Raw genomic sequence first — 7,452 nt, forward strand, 5'->3', positions numbered from 1 at the left:
AAACATTCAGGATAATTTTAAAAGGACTTAAAACACCAAAATTCTATAATATCATTTTAGATATTATTATAAAAGAAAGGCAAAAAAATAAAAGAAAGGCAAAAAATATAATTTAAGAAAAGACAAGTAGGTAGTTTGAAAGATACCATGTTAGAAATGATAGATAGATCCTATTTCCTCTGAGCCACTCCTGTGCCAGAAGCCCATAGATATTATTGTTTATATATATATATAAAACAGTGTTAAAATTAATTGTTAATTTGCATACTTTTTCATATTCCTAATGAATATGAATATCCCTCATAATGCCTGTGAGAGAATTATTGTGAGGATTAGTGACACTTGTTTAAAACCAGCTAGTCGGCATCTGACACACAATAAATTTTGACAATTATCGTGTATACTAATAGGTAATAGGTACAATTTGGCGAATGAAGAGGGCTTTTTATGGAACTCTAATATCAAGAAAAGATCTTTTGTACTATGTAAGCAAAAAGGCACAAATGCAAATGTAGATATAAACCTAAAAAGTGATGATTATATCTTAAAGTGAACAATTTTCTCAGTATGGAAGGGTGTGCTGACAATGTGTATGTGAAAAATGACAGCCTTCATTTCATCATTCATTCAACAGACAGTTATCTATACCCTACTTTATTCTAGGTGATAGCCTAGATATTCTAGGTGAACTCCTTACACATAAAGCCTACAGGTAAGAGTGATCTTCAAAGAAAAGTAATATGAGAATGTACTCAAATCAGGTCATTCGTAATTGGTTTGTTCCAAATGCAAATTGACAGGCAAGACCTGCTTACAAGAAATGAAAGGCTTACTAATGGGTCTAAAAAACGATAAAGTAAAATGTGATAGTCATGAATAAGAAAATGTTTAAAATTTAAACTTAATTTATTAGACTTTAAGTTTTAGTTTTATTTTTTTGCAAATGAATCATTAAAAATTATAGCCAACTGATTTGTAGAACGGATTATTTTTGACTGAATATTTTTACATGTAAACATACTATATTATGTAATTCAATAATTAGGGTTATACTTATAATAGCTGATCCAGTGATTTAACATAGCAATTTATACTTTACATATATAAAGTCCAATGTAAGTGTTTATGTAGGCAAATTAAAAGACCTAGGCTTTTGGCCCAACTACACCATCTTCAACCACATGCTTCCAAAGTCACCGCATAATGGGGAAGAGCAAAGGAGATTTAAATCTGCAGCCCTGGAAGTGGTGGACCTCCTTTCTAACCACATTCCAGTGGTTAGATCTTACTGCAAGAGAGACCATAGTCTAGGTAAATGGTATTCAAATTGTGGTTCATGGACTGGCTGCCCATGTATAAACTATTTGTTAGTGATCTTTGGTTAGATAAGGAACTTGCTCTGGATGTAAATTAGCTGTCACTAAGGACACTGTTGAGTATGGTAACAACTTTCTTGATGACGGAAGCAGTTTGTTATTTGCATTCCCATGCAAGCTTTCAGTAGTGTGGACCTGCACTTCAAGTAGCACTAGCTTAGCTGTGTGCCCAGGAGAAAGAGAGAACTGATTTGGCACCCACTTAGCCTATCTCTGCTACATCCAACTAAATAGTTCAGATAGATATATTTGTGGGAGTAATGATTGGGTCTGGGTTTTAAATATCTATATAGTCTTTTAATATTAAAATGTGTTAACTAAATGAAAAGTAATTTGTAAGAAATCATAACGCACTTTGAAAATATGAAAACATATTTAGTATCTTTTCATGTACTTGTTAGCCTTTCATATATCTTCTTTGAAGAAATGTCTATTCATGTCCTTTGCCCATTTGTTTTTTTGCTCCTGAGTTTTATGAGTTTTTTTTATATATTTTCCATACTAATCCCTTACCAGATATGTTTAATATATATAATATCATATATATATATAAATGCTTGCAAACATTTTTCTCAACCATAGGCTGTCTTTTCACTTTATCATGGTTTCTTTTGCTGTGCAGAAGCTTTTTAGTTTGATATAGTCTCATTTGTTTATTTTTGATTCTGTTGTTTGTGCTCTAGGTGTCATATCCAAAAAATCATTACCCAGACCCATGTCAAGGAGCTTTATTCCTGTGTTTTCTTCTAGGAGTTTTGTGATTTCAGGTCTTAAATTTAGTCTTTCATCCATTTTGTGTTCATTTTTGTGAGTAGTATAAGGTAGGTGTTTAGTGTCATTCTTTTACATGTGAATATCCAATTATGTTAGCACCATTTATTGAGAAGATTTTTTTTTTTCAATTATGTATTCTTGGCTCCCTCAAATATGAGTTGACTGTAAATGCTTGGGCTATTTATGAGCTTTCTTTCTTTTTTTTTTTTTAAAGATTTTTTAAAAATTTATTCATGAGAGACAGAGAGAGAGAGAGAGTCAGAGACATAGGCAGAGGGAGAAGCAGGCTCCTGCAGGGAGCCTGATGTGGGACTCAATCCCAGGATCCTGGGATTACACTCTGAACTTGAAGGCAGACGCTCAACCACTGAACCACCCAGGCATCCCTCTCTGCTTTCAATTCAATTTCTCTTGGTCTATTTGTCTGTTTTTATGCTAATACCATACTGTTTTGATGACTATAGCTTTATACTATAGTTTGAAATCAGGAAATGTGATGCCTTCTGCTTTGTTCTTCTTTCTCATGATTTCTTGGGCTATTTGGGGTTGGTCTTTTGTGATTCCATGTAAATTTTAGGGTTTTTTTTCTATCTCTGTAAAAAATGTCACTGAAATCTTATAGGGATTGTATATTGAATCTATAGATGGCGTTTGGTAGTATTGACATTTTAACAATATTAATTCTTCCAATCCATGAAACAGGTACCTTTCTGCCTATCTGTGTTTTTTATTTCTTTCATCAATATCTTGTAGTTTTCATAGCACAGAACTTTCACCTCCTTAGTTAAATTTATTCCTAGTATTTTGTTGTGTTTTATGTTATTGTAAATGTGATTGATTTCTTTGTCTTTCGGAAAATTTGTTAGTGTATAGAAATAGTACTGATTTTTATATGTTAATTTTGTATACTACAACTTTACTGAATTTATTGATTAGATCTAACAGTTGTTTGGTTGAATCTCTAGGAGTTCCTATATATAAAATCATGGCATCTGCAAGTTTTTTTTTTTTACAGTTTTACTTTTTCCTTTTTGATCATGATATGTTTTATTTATTTGCTTGACTGCTCTAGCTAGCCCTGTTGAAGGATATATTTGAAAGCTGTTAAGAGAGTAAATCCTATCTATGGGTTCTCCTCACAAAGAAAATTTTTCTTTCTTTTTTTTTTCTTTTCTTTTTATTGTATGCTAGCTGAAGTGATTGTGGTAATCATTTCACAATATAGATAAACTATCATGTTGTAAACCTTTAACTTGCACAGTGATGTATGTGAACTATTTTCAATGAAACTGGAAAGAAAGCCACATATTTAGCTTAAGAAAATGAAAGCATGATCAAATTAAGAGTGACTTAAGATAAATAATAATAATAGACGTTCACTGTAATTGTCTGCACTGTATATTTTTAGAATCAAATCTTAGTATCATTTTAAAAGGTAGCAGTTATATATGCTCATAGAACTCAAGTTAAATGAGTTATGTCAACTAACTCATATTAAATCTAAAAAAGTCAGACTCTTGATAATAAAAGATGCTATAAAGGGCATTACAGATTTGGAATGAAGAGTTTTGCATTCTAGAGTTAGCTGTATAGCTAGCCAACTGTTATCAGTTAAGGAGTGAGCATCATTGGTGGGACTATTTAGTGGGAATGTCTGGATCAGGAGTGTCAAATGGGTTTTAACTCTTCTGTTAGTCAACGCAGATGTCTGGGAGTACTGTGTTGAGAAGGATTCTGGTGCAGAATTTAGGCCAATTGGTCAAAAGTACCATGATCAGTAAGAGATGTCTGCTCAGGGTGAAGGATAGAAAATAATTACTTGTGAAGTAAATACTTGCTATAGCTCAACAACATAAATTAGCAGATTATTTATATTTCTAAAATAAGAGCTCTTTTGAAGGTTTTAGACATAACTATCATGAAGTATACCAAAGGGAGGATATGAGATAGGGTATGGATAATTAAATAGCAAAAACAAGGAAAAGGGAGATGTTTAGAGAGTGACTTCATTTGTTTGAGGAGAATTTTCAAAATATAATTATGTCCATGTTTAATGTTAGCACAAAAACACATTACAAATTTAAATATCTCTTGGATTAGTCACCATTTTGAATTATCCACACCCTGTTTCTTTCTTTTAATGTGGAGAATCAAGGGTTTTTCTGGATAGCATGCTGTACCATTGTTGTGACCTATTAACTGAAGCATGGAAATGGACTATCATAATAATACTTGAGAGAGATAGTACTGCCACATCATAAAAAAAAGAAGGGGTGTATGCAATACATTTAAGAGGGAAAAGTGACTTGCACAATATAGGAAAAAGCAAAAGTGGCTGCAGATGGAATTAATGAAATAGGATTTAAGTTGCACATGCAGATGAGGTTTGACATTCCTCTTTAAAATATCTCATATGGAAGAGCCAGTCAGTCTGTTCTGGTTAATCTAGCTCTGACATATCCAGTGAATTAAAATCTAGATTATAGAACATTTACATTAGTCAAAACTATCCTCATGATTTAGTATGAAATGAATCTCTCATTCTCCCTGGGATAAAAATTTTAAGGTGTCATTTTTCTTTATATTCATAAAAACTGCAGATTTGGGACATCTGGGTGGCTCAGTTAGTTAAGTGTCTGACTCTTGATCTCAGCTCAAGTCTTGATCTCAGAGTCATGAATTCAAGCCCTGCATTGGACCCCACACTGGGCATGGAGCCTACTAAAACAAAAACAAAACAACAGAAAACAAAACAAAAAACCTCTTGCAAATTCAAGAGTCAGAAAACCCAGATTTCACTCTGAGTTCTATCATGATAAGGGCAAATCATCTCACCACTTAGGTTTTAGTTTCTTCATCTGTAAAATGAATTCAAGCAGATGCTTCCTGATACTCATACTATCCTATGTTTTAATCACAGAACACCAAGAATTTCCTGGCTTGTGATTTATAGGTAGAAATTGTGAGAATCCCATGGAAGCTAGAGTTCAATATTAATATTATAGGTTTTGGGGGGTGTTTGTAATTCTTGCAAAATACACTCAGATGTTTACCAGAAATCTCAGAGCCATCTTTTATACTCCTTCAGGTGGAATCTATTTCCTCTTCAACCTCTTTTGAGTTCACTCCACCACTCATCTCAGCTTAATTGTCAAGGTTTATTAAGGCTTCACCTGGAGCAATAGAGGATCTTTTCCTTTCCTTCCAGCCTTCCTCCTCTTTTCTAGCCCCCACTATTAGCATTTGCTCTTACTCAACTGTATCATGGAAATTCATATGACTGCTTTGCTTTTCTCTCTGAAACAACATAAAGATAACATATTCATCCTCAGCCATCTCTGTCTCCTGAAACACTGGGATGTGAAAAAATTATGACAGAATTTTACCAACTCAAAAGGCAACTATCTCATGAATAATACTCACTGATTTCCAACCTTTCTTCTTTTTTAAATTCCCTAATGGAAAATCAGAATCCCCTGATGGCCTTTCTTGGATAGCCAGAGTTTCTATTGATATCCACGTGTCTCAAACCCTTTAGTCTTAGATACTTTTCACACTCTGAGAAATTATTGAGCACCCCAAAAAGGTTTTGCCTATCTTGGTTATGTTTATTTATCATATTAGAAATGAAAACCTAGGAATACTTTCCTAAAGAATAACTATATTTTCTAATAGTAAGAAATGTAGTGAAAAAAGTGATAAGGTATTAGAGCTTTGCATATCTATTGATGACTTGTTTTAGAAAAGACAGCTAGAGTCAGCTTCTGCACTCAAACTTTGCCATATGTACTTTTGGTTGGCATATATGGCAAAAATCTGGCTTCACAAAGATATGTAGTTGGGCAAAGATTACAGGTGACCTTTGAACAATGTAGGGCTTAGGGCACCATACCCACACAGTTGAAAACTAAAGTATAACCTTTGACTCCCCAGGAACCTAACTATTAATAGCCTATTGCTGATGAGAAGCCATACTAATAATATAAACAGTCGAGTAACCCATATTTTGTATGTTATGTGAATTATATACTGAATTCTTATAAAAAGTAAGCTATATAAAAATGTTACCAAGAAAATCATAAGAAAGAGAAAATAGATTTTTAGTACTGTACTGTATTTTTTGTGAAAAAAATCCACATATGAGTGGGTCCATAGCTTTCAAATCCATATTGTTCAAATTCAAGGGTCAACTGTGTTTTACTACCCTTTTTAGATAATCACCAACATTCTTCTTTGATACTACACCAAAATTCAACAATGGTAGTTTCTAAAAGATTAGTTTCAGTGTGGGATTTGAAATTGAAATTGCACCAATACATTTTTCCTTCTCTGTTATGTTAAAATCTATTAGTCTATCTCATACTTTGAATATATATTTCACCAATATATGACTTTGTAACATTATGCTTTGATTAAGTTAGGCAGAATTTCCAAATATTGACACATTTGATTATACAATATCAGAAATATGCATTCATTAATATCATCAATCTCACCCAAAAAGTCTTAAGTATTGGGAAGCTGTTAAACTCAGTGTGGTTAACACAAGTTTTTAAAAATTCAAAAATTTTTTTCAAAGGAATAAATTTTATCATGAGCAACAGATATTTTCACTTGTAAAGCTATAGGCTCATTTTGTCAAATACTCATTTCTGAGGGAATAGCTTGTCTGTCAGTCAGTGAAAAACATGACCCCAATTTGTCTTTTCTTATATCTTCTCTTGCCCCATAGGCTTATCAGCAAGAAAGAATGTTTGCTTTTATACCCTTTATCTTACACAGAACGCATGTTCAATATATGCTTCTTTACTGCATACATAGTATTATGATAGTATTGATATACTAGATTGAGTTAGATGTACTTTGGCCTAATGCTGAAGTATCCAATTCAGAAAGTCACCTACTCTCTATTTTAATTTACCTAAATGAACATAGATGCTTCTGTTATACACACACACACACATACACACACACACACACACACAATTATTAGACAACATTTATTTAAAGGAGTCAGATTGCTCAGGAAAATGTTTTCCTGTAAGAACCTTTGTTTGCTTAAGTTCTAAATATACCTCTAATTTTGCTGAGAGACTAAAACAATTATTCCATCCACCAAAAAGAATGAATAACTATGTAATGTGATAGTGGTGCTAAATATCACTTCAACAACAATCATATTCACAATTTAAGCATCAAATTAGTATCTGGTATACCTTAAATGTACAGATGTTATATGTCAAATATATTCAATAATAAAATAAAGCTAGGAATGAACTAGAGAAAACTACATAGGAATTCT

This window comes from Canis lupus, chromosome 18, assembly GCF_048164855.1.
Source record: "Canis lupus baileyi chromosome 18, mCanLup2.hap1, whole genome shotgun sequence".
Classification (NCBI taxonomy): Eukaryota; Metazoa; Chordata; class Mammalia; order Carnivora; family Canidae; genus Canis; species Canis lupus.